Genomic DNA, 10,329 nt, shown 5'->3' on the forward strand with positions numbered 1-10,329 from the left:
GGGGAACTTTTCTAGGAAGAATAAAAAGGTGGAAAATCTTTTAAGCTGACTGTGCCTACAGCTAAACCAAAATGTTTAGATTTATGGGCATAGTAAGGAATTCGGTGCAGAGGGTTACTTTTACATTTCTTTCTGTGGAGAAAAATGTCAATGAGCCTGTATGTGTATGTAAACACACACAGAAGATGGGTACAATGACTCATGCAGATAAAAGAAAAATTAAGAAAGCTGACAATGCAAGGGCTGGTATTTAAAGCAGGAGTGGTGTGTAGTGAGTGTTCTTTTAGAGTCGCCATTATTTATTAAGTGGAGACAGAGTGAGTGGAGCTATACAAAAATATAATGAGACATGCTTCAAGGAATTTGCAGCCTATTGCAAACCCAGAAAAAAACCACTGCAGGCACATAAAGTACATTAAGTGCTAGTACAAGTTAGCAGTAGTGAAGGAATCTGGCTGAGGTCATTGTTGAAAAGCATCGCGAAAGGAATGAGTCTGGAGAAGGAGGAGAGGGGAAAGTCATCTGGGGTGAAATTCTTTGGAAGACTTAAGTGGACCTGACACCTACTCCTCTACGTGGGGTGGATTTTATCCTTGACGCTGGGGAAAGAGGATTTCCCATTCAAAGGGGCTGTTGAAGGAGGGAGGAGAGGCAGGTTGGACTGGAGGGAAAGTTTTTATGGTGGGACTTGAAGGAGCTTGGGAAGAAAAAGAGGAGGGGAAGATGAGAGAAAGAAGGGAAAGAGGAAAGAATTTGGATGTATGGATCTGCAAAATAGCAACTGAGCTTCATTTGGTGCTAGTCAAGAAACAGTAGTTACAGATGGTGCCAAGGTGATTTTGGGGATTGAGTCAATCCGGAGTCTTCAATATCATAGGAAATGTAGAAAAATTGTCAATAAAACAAGAGTAGAGGAGGAGAAAGCTTATTTCTTTAATTAATTCCTCAACTAGGCATTGGTATGCCTTATTTCAGGAGTATGTTGTTTCTTAACTTGAAACAAGAGTCACTATCTATGGCTTGTATCACGGAGGTAATCAGAAAAGGAAGGGAACTATTGTTGTTCCCCAGTGATACCTTAAAAAAAGTGCATGAACCCCAATAAGTATGAGGGAAAAAAACGGGAAGATCAAAAACTGGGATGAGAAAGAAGTTATTAAACTGCCCAGAGGGTGTGTGTGTGGGGGGAAAGGTGCTGAGAAACTTGTTTAATAAATTAAAATCTAAAACGTACTGCAGTGTTTGAAAGCTCTGCTGTTCTTGGAAATGCTGCTGGTGCCCACACCAACATATTTACATCTATTGTGGGTATTTCTGCCCAGCCACAGCACCAGAGCACTGCAGATATGCTCTCAGGGCTTTGCATGGACCTGGCCTGGAGATTTCAGCAGAGAAATGAAGTGTCACCTGGATCTGAAAAATGAGCAGCAGCAAGGTAAAAGCAGGAAAGGCTATGTGGAGAGAGCTGACTCCAAGTCCCCAGGTGGCTCCCTTTATTTATACATAGTTGTTTTTAACTAACAGAGAGGTATATACTGGTGTGTGGGTGGTCCCCACACTGCAACCCCAGGCTAGGCTTTGCTTAGTTGAAGGTTAGTGCTGACAATACCATCTTATCATTGCAAGCTGAAAAAAATACAATGGGACTTCTCAGTAGTGAAATTTAGGGAATATTCCTGGTTTCTGGTTGCAAGGGACAAGAAAATAACAAATTATGGTTGGTATGGCATAGCTATTGGGCAGGTTTCAAAACAGCTGTGGTTCTAAACAGAGTTTGATGAAGTAGATGACCTTACCTGCTCTGTAAGTTGTAAAAGAACCCACTTGCACCTTCTCTTGGTCTGTAATATTACTGTGGGCTCACTGGGGCTGCACACATGCAGTGGAGTCAAGCAGATATAGGCAGTAGGTGAGCCTGGCTGTTTTCTACAGCAAACTATGGAGAGAAGGGGCAGATGGTCTTCCTTCCAAGTCTTCAGATCATAAATTTCAGGAAGGAATTCTTTGTCCTTTTTTAAAATGATGCAAGAAAATCTTCTGACCTTGGACCTGTTAAACTACGAGTGCCTCGCTTTTGCTGTTGCACCGTGAAAACAAAGCAGCCTTGTTGCTTTTGGGTGTGATCTTTGGCTCTCCTGTGGTGTAACTTAATGAGTGTGGTAACACCTCGCCTCTGCAGCCTGACCTTGCTTACCTTTTTTATGGGGAACAGTGCATTTAGTTATAGATTTAGGTAAACTACATGTTGTTTCCCAGATATCTGACTATGCATTTGGGGGTGGGGAGGGAGATTTTGCCATTATCTTCAGTTTCTGCATTCCTCAACTCCTCAATTCAGAGCAAGGGTTCTGGAGTTTATGGCCTCCTACGTTTATTTCATAACAGTGCTGAAACTTTTAAGCCAGTGAATTCAACCATCCTGACAAAACATTTGCTTTTTCCACCTATCTTTTTCAGAGATGCTCCAAGTCCCTATGGCCCTAGTGGAAAAATATCTGCTGTTGAGAGACAGTCTCCAAAGATTATTCATGTACCATGAGTAAATACTTGGAGGAATACTTGATGAAATGAAAGAAGTATTTTGAAATATTTAATTGTATACCAGATGACTTTTCATCTGTTTAGCATGTTAGTTAGTGTGAAATACCTTCTGTGTGTCTCCTCAGCAAAATCTGTTTAGAACATTCCACACAGATTTGGGAAGAGAAACCTGCAGTTTGGGGAAAAAGATGTATCTGTGGACTGCTGCCCCTGCCAGATTTCAGGAGTTTATTACTCTTAGGGGACAGCTTAATAGTCTGTTAATTGAGAAGACAGAAGATCTTTTACACTTGGCTGCACACTATTATTAGGAGCATAGCAATAAAGGGAACAAACCTTAGCCCACATATTCAAGTAAAAATTTGCAAAATAAGTTTAACGAGATAGTGATGGATTATCCATGCTACAATGTGTAGCAGAGCACAAAAGGGCTAATAGCAATAAAAGCATTGATTACTGACAGGGATTCTGCTGATTGTTGTTATTGCCATAGACAAGGTGCAGTTGCCCAGGCAAACCACGTGTTTATTCAACATCAGGTGATGTCTGACACCGTGAGAAGAGCTGGGGTGTTTCTGGTGCTTCTGATTTAATCCACAGATTGCAGAATTACAGCTCCATAATGTCCTGGCAGTGTGGAGTCTGGCCTAGCTTGAAGAAAATTACTAATTTTTCCAAAATCTCACCGCTTCTTATGCTTTGGATCCACACTACTAGATGAGAGTGAACACTGAGTTCCTTGAACAGTTTGTTCCAAGGTTTTGCTCGCTTTGTATGCAGGCAAAACTGCTGTTTTTCAGAGTGTGATCTGGTGGTGCTGTGATTCACACGTAGTAGCACTGGTACCATGACAACTTCAAACTCAACCGTGCTTGCGAATTTCAATCTCCCAGTGCCAGCCCCATCTTTTATAACTCCCATGGTGGTTTCTTTGGTGGTTTGTTTTTCGTTTTGTTTTTCTTTTTTTATTGGTACTGTGTCACTCTGAACTGCTTCTGAGATTTTGATGAAAGTTTTTACTGCCTCAACTTAACCGGAGAAAAGCACACAACATTAAACTTGCAAACACTTCTGGGGTTTATGTTTTATATCTAAGTAAATTATGGCTCTGTAAACAAAAAAAATGATTTGATAAACTCTGTTGTGATTGATTCTTATCGACTCAAAAGAAGTCAGGCGTGTGACCGTGCTGCCAGTATGAAGTGTGTGAAATTTGGAGCTCAGGCATGCTTGTGAGTAGCTCCTGGTTCTTGAATGTGGCCTTGCCTGGGCAATTGCCTGAGCCCACATGTCCATTCCAGGGAAACCAGAGGTCTCCTGCAAAAGCAACTGTGGGCTTTTGAATCTGCATATCTAAATCCAGTAGGTTTCCAGTGGATCTGCATCCGTATACCACTTGAGAGAAGATTATTTTAGAGACAAGTTTAGAGCATCTGGACTGGGGAACGTAGAGAGCGTGCAAGTGTTGTGAAGGAGGCGAAATATATCTTTTTATGTTTGGACTTTCTTGTCACTATGATTTAGAGATGCTACCATAGGTTTAAAAGAAGTGCTTTGTTTGTTTGTTTTTCACCCAGTGACGTAAATTAATTTCGGTGTAGGTACTCTTGTCCTGTCCTTTGGGTAATCTGCTACAGGAGAGAAACTCACCCTCTAAGGGTACTTAAGCTAACACAGGGGACATCCACCAGTCTGGTCTGTCCCCCACATTTGAATGATACCTGTATTTTAATCAGACCATCATCTGTTTTTATAGACAAGCAATCAGTTGCAGTGCAGAAGGCAATGAGCAAGAGGAAGGCACAGCACCAGGGAGAGCCCACAGCTGGCCAGTCCCCTGCCCCATGCAGCCCTTTTGGGAAACCTGCCGTCTGCAGGAGCAGTGGGCAAGCATTCATAACGTGCATATTTTTTAAAACTTTGCAATTTCCTGAAGATGCTTCTGCTTATGGTCCTATTAAAAAAAAAAAAAAAAAAAAGGGGCTTCTATGCATCAAGGTTTTGTGTCTGGCATGATGCAACAGCTATGTTGTAAGGAGCTTTTGGTGGCTGACATGCCAGAGTTGACAAGGGTTTTACCAGGAGGGGGGTTTTAAGTAAAGAAAACTCATTAACTCCTACTTCTGCAAGAACATGGGTGTAGCTTGAAACAGAGGAGCAGGCTCTGTTGTGCTATATTTGTCTCAACCAGGTTATGGGCCAGGTTGTCCTTGCTGATGCTAAATTTCCAGTATGTTCTTCTGTGAAGTTGTTTGTTTAAAAATACATATAACCAGGGCTGTTGGTGTATGTGGCCACTGCCCAGGAGGGCAGGGTCCTGGCACCACAGCAGGCTGTCACTGTCCCTTCCCTCCCTCATGGCAGAGCTCATCTGGCCCCATAGTGGCCAAGGGGGCTGGTGCTGCTCCCAGGCCACCTCTGCTCCCTGTGGAGGTGGTGGGATGGGATTGGCCATGAGACCCCACTGTGCCCTGCTGGAGTGGGTGGTCCAGGCCGTGTCCCCAACACCCCTGTGCCATGACTGGAGTAAGAAAAATAGTGTCTGCTGTGTTCTCAGATGAGGCACTTCGCTTTGTTCAGGGAAGCAGAGGGTAGGGGCCCAGGCAGGGCATTTGGTGTTGATATCTGAGAGCCACATATATTCCAAATATCTGGAAATTATGTGGTATTTGCTTGTAAGATGTGCAGCATCCACTGAGGTACTTTTGTAAATTCCAAAAGGAGGTGGGGGGGAAACAACCCCACGTTGAAGAAAGGGAACTTTTCAAACCTTTCAAATGCATTTTTAAAAAAACGCAGCAGATCTATTGTGCCTCGTGATGAGTTCTGACTAGTCTGAAGTCTCCTCATACGAATTCTGTCAAATTCTCTTAGCTTTGCCAAGAGCTGAGATTATTTTGGGCTTGCCTGGATCATGTCAAACCCGTTCGCACCCTCTTACCCTGGCACCAAATGTACCGATGTGCTGCCCTGGCTGGGTCGTGCTGCTGCTCTGACCGGGTCAGGTATGATGCAGACAGAAAAAACAAACAGGTGCCCTGCGTGGGAATGTGCTGCAGCTGGCACTTCCTCCCAGGTCCTCCTGCCCTGGGAGAAAGAGAGGCTCACTGTGCCATGTCACAGGAGAGGGCTCTGGGGGCCAGAACTTGCAGGGGCATTTGAGAAGTGCTCAGAAAGGAGGAGATGAGGCTTGAGGAGAGTGGTTCTGCTGATGGAAACTCTTCTCTACCAGTGGCTCAATAAAACCTGGTAGCCAACTGGATCACCACCAGTGCTGTCTTTAGGTCTTGCTAAGACAAAGTCAAAATGCTGTGGCTAATATGGCATCTCTACTGTGCCCACATCCACGAGCCACTTAACAGCGCCAAGGTAGTCTAAGGAAATGTGAGGCTGCTAGAGCTGTTACAGAGAAATTTGGACTAAGACACTAATAAAATACAGGACACAGTGCACAAACTGATGCTGGCTTCCTGACTAAGGGTTTCACAGCCCCTTTCTGCCCTAGAACAAGACATGCTGCATCTAGAGAAATGGCAATACAGCCAATCACCGGTGTCACCATCTAGGGAGCAATCTCAGCCACTCCACAAACCAAGCGAGTGCCAGAGACTGAAATACACCCAGCAAAGGGAGGGGAAGTTTGTGTCTGAAACTGCTGTTCTTTTTTCACATTGGTGAAACTCAAGTCTGCACAACTATGTCTGCAGAGAAGTGTGAAAATTCCTCTCCAGAAAAACTTGTGATAACAGTTGGTGTGCTTTGCAGACCAGAGACACCGACAGACGGCTCCCGGGAAGTGAATGGGAGCACCACACAAGAATATTAACATCTGTCCAGCAGGAATGAAGATCTGGGACCATGTTTTCCAACAACTGAAATGAACTGACAGAGTTTGGGCAGCTGTCCTTCTGAACGTGGAGTATTCAAAGATTTGCATCTCTTGCAATTTGACAGCCCAATCATGTGTAATACTTTTTCCTCATACACTTGGTTTCCATTCCTGCAAATGGACTAGGTGCTCTGATAGCCTGCCAACTGTTGGGTTTTATTATTATTGCAATTATTATTTTTTTCCTGTGCTTGTTTCAATACCTTCAGGTGTGGAAGTGCTTAACTGCATAATGCCCCAGATGTCTGAAGGCCTCTTGGGGATGAGAGCATGCATTGGTGATATGGTAGCCTGGAACAGTGCTTTTTGTGTGCACTAGGAATGACTACAATTAGTAATGAAAATTTAGGACAGGAAACCACCTACCTAGAGAAGAGATTGGCTACAGATGGAGCCATGCACAATAATTCTGAAAACCAAGCAATATCTGACATCCAGATAAAATGAAGATAAGACTGAAACTCAGCCACTCAAAAAGCAAGTTAAAGTAGGTCAGTGAGTTTAGACCCAGCACTGCAGTTTGAACAACTCACAGAAAGTATCTGCATATTTTTCAAAACATAGGCACTGCCTAAAGCCATTGCTTTGCAGCAGATCCAGAAGTCGACTGAACATCCAAAAGTCTAATCCAAGACCTTCCAATGCTGCAATAACATAGAAAATGAGACTAAATCATCATCATTTTTAAAAGAAGTGTTCAGTCAGGGGAAAAAATTTAAAAGGGTTAAGCTTCAGCTGACACATGCCCTACTTCTCATATGAGCTTACTAGAAACAGCAGTAGGAATACATCTCTGTGAGAGCAAGCCAAGCATGAAGTTTGGTTTTGGCCTTTGAGTTATACTGTTATACCCTGTCCTGGGGCTTGTGTGGGACCACAGTACTTCCCCCTGGCTCAGTCCTGCCCACCACCAGCTGCTCTGTGCAAGGGCAGAGCCTACCTACAGCCAGGGCTACCAAAATCCTCCCTGCATGTGGCAAGGCTTGTTCAGTGTTAGAGTGTGGAGAAGAAAAGGTGTAGCAAGAATTCAGCTTCCCCTGGGCACTGTAGGTTAGGTCCACTGAGGTAATGCCCCTCTGGGTTCTCAGCAGGGCACCAAGAAATGCAGCAGGCTGGAAAAATCCTATCAGAAACAACTGTACTGGTCACCGTTAGGAAAACATGCAGCAGGATCACCATTTCCTCACATGGGTCCAACACTAGTAATAAAAATAGTGTCAATGCTAACTTGTTACTTGGGAAGAGCAGAAGACTTAGCCAATTCCTGGAGCTGGCAGGTGACTTCTCCATTTTTGTGTTGGCATTTCGTCTCTCCTGAAAACACAGAAACTTCTGGTTCTGTTATGCCGTTACTCTGCAGGTTTTCAACATAGAACATCAGAGTTCTTTAAAACAAAAAAAAAAAAAAAAAAGAAGAAGAAAAAAAAAAACAGAATAAAGCCTGTACAGATTTTCACAGTGAATGACTCAGGTTGGTATTTAAATTTATTTGAGAAGAAATCAACCTAAAAATATAAGTGAAGACTGATGCAGTTTTCTAGGTTAGGTCTGCCTTATTTAGTGAGCCTCATTACATGTTCAATGACATAAAACCAGGTGGCAGTTGACACACTAAACCAGTCTAAACAGGTCACAGTCTGCTCCAATGTCAATCATTTGCCTGGGGTCAGGAAGTAAAAGTAGGCCATGACTTCATTTCTAAAAGCATCAGATCCATTTTTGTTCCTTGTTAGTTTTGTTCAGCCCTCATGTTGAAATGCAGTGGTCACATACATCCCAAATAAGTGGCTGAACCTCAGACTGTATCTTCAGTAGGAAGCCACTGCACAGGTTTGCTGCTGATCCTCACTGTGCAGTGTCCACCCCTGAGTTTTTTAGCTGCTGAAAGGGTGCTTGTTTGTTATCCCTCTTGCCTCGAGCAAAAATCATTACGAATTTCACAGAACAGCTCTCTTAAGCAGCTCATTCTATGTGTGCCAAAGGTATACACAGTCACTAAATGTACTGGGATAAAAGTCTTGGCTAATAGACTGGCATCAAGATCTTTCCTTTGGTGCAACTCTGCTGATTCACATCGGCTGATTGATACCTCTGGTGCCTCTCTTTTCAGTTAGCAGGGTTATTACAATAATACAACTTTTTCCTAAAACAGAGTTTTCTGAAAATACATTGTATACAGCAACCAAAGCTGATGATGTGCCAAACAAGAGCTTTTGTAAAACTGCATTTTCTGTGAAGCAAAGGCATAGATTTATTCTAATGGGCAATACTTAGTAGCACAATCCTACCAGGTTCGTTCTTTGCTTTCCTATCTCCAAGTAGTTGCTCCATAGGAAAAAAAAACACCAGTACTTCCTTGAAGTACAAAAAACCAAAATACAGTATTTTTCTTTCTTTTCACCTCCAATCCAGCTGTAAGGCCAGGAATTGGAGAGTAGGGTCTTCACTCCCATGTTAAAGTGCAGTGGTAAGTCAGCAGAGAATTGGCCTGAGATTTCTCCACTGGGGATATACCCCAGTCTCAGTTCCTTTAGTATGCAGCACCACTTGTGGCTGCGTGATACTTCGTCATGTCAGTGATGTTTTCACCAGGTATTTTGGAGCTTTAGTAATAAAAACATAGGCAGCTGCTGAATCAAGTGAAAATTCATCACAATCCTTTTAGATAAGACGCTGTAGGACCCTTGACACAAGACTTTCGGTGATAAATTTCTATTGTGTATTAAATAAAATTACTCAGCATTATATCCCAATTTTTAATTTTGGGCAGCTGTGTGGATCATCAGCATTCCTAAAGGATCTGAGGTAAATTCAATTACTGAGAAATGTTTCACCTGAAATAGGAAAGTTGAGTGGTGTGCATTACATTATTAGATGTTTGTTTATTGATTTCAGAGGGGTTATCCTATTATAGTTTTTTAATCCTGCTAAAGACTGCCTCAGGTTTTTGAAAAGCACTTTGGGTCTGAACAGCCACACTGAAGGAGCGATTTATTTGGTCTGAGTGTGAGGAAAAAAAAAAAATCAGCGTTTTAAAATTTGTCACCAGCTGGAAACTGAGATTTAAATTTGAGAAGGGTCAAATCTGGATTAAGTATTTTAGATGTATTTCTCAACAGAAAAGAGTGAACAAGCAGAAAAATTCTGAGAGACAGCTCATTGATGGAAAAAAAATATTGCTGTGCAAATATTAAGAAGAGAAGTCGGCTGGAAACTGAGATGGAAGCTTTCCAAACTCTGATACCTACTGTAGCATTAACTGGATTTCAGTGGTATCTTCCATTAATTGTTACTCATATTGCAACAGTCCAGCAAAAGAAACTCTCAGTTAAACCTCATACCACTACTTTTAGATACTCATGTAGTCTCCTTCCTTGTAGCTCATTCAAAGTATACCTTTACACATTAGAGATCAAACAAAAATGAATTCTCCAATTCCATATGTTTGAATACAAACCTGAGACTGAGCCATAAGCAGATAAGAGCAAAACCCAAGTCCTGGGACCTAATAAAGACACTTGCGCTTCACAGATTCATAAATACATGCTGATTTCACAAAGCAACATAGTACTGCTTGGTTGTGGGAGTATTTGGTGCTGCAAACTAAAGAGAGACTGTTTTCCCATTGGAAATGTTGATTACTCATTTTTCTTGGTTTCCTTCACAGGAACTCTCTCCAAGGTTATGTATTTTTAGGATCATAAGTGTAATTGTATCCTCAGAGCACATCAGTTCAGTTTATGTAGAGAGCATCATGGCATGTGTCATATGAATTCACTGGTCAAATGCTATCTAATGCTGGTCTGCTTTACTTCGCATTATCAGTAGTCTGTAAGTATAAGACCATGAATTTTGTTGTCATTCAATAGATCATCAAACCTTACTCTCCTGCTGTTGAC

This window comes from Chiroxiphia lanceolata, chromosome 2 (genome assembly GCF_009829145.1).
Source record: "Chiroxiphia lanceolata isolate bChiLan1 chromosome 2, bChiLan1.pri, whole genome shotgun sequence".
NCBI classification, from domain to species: Eukaryota; Metazoa; Chordata; class Aves; order Passeriformes; family Pipridae; genus Chiroxiphia; species Chiroxiphia lanceolata.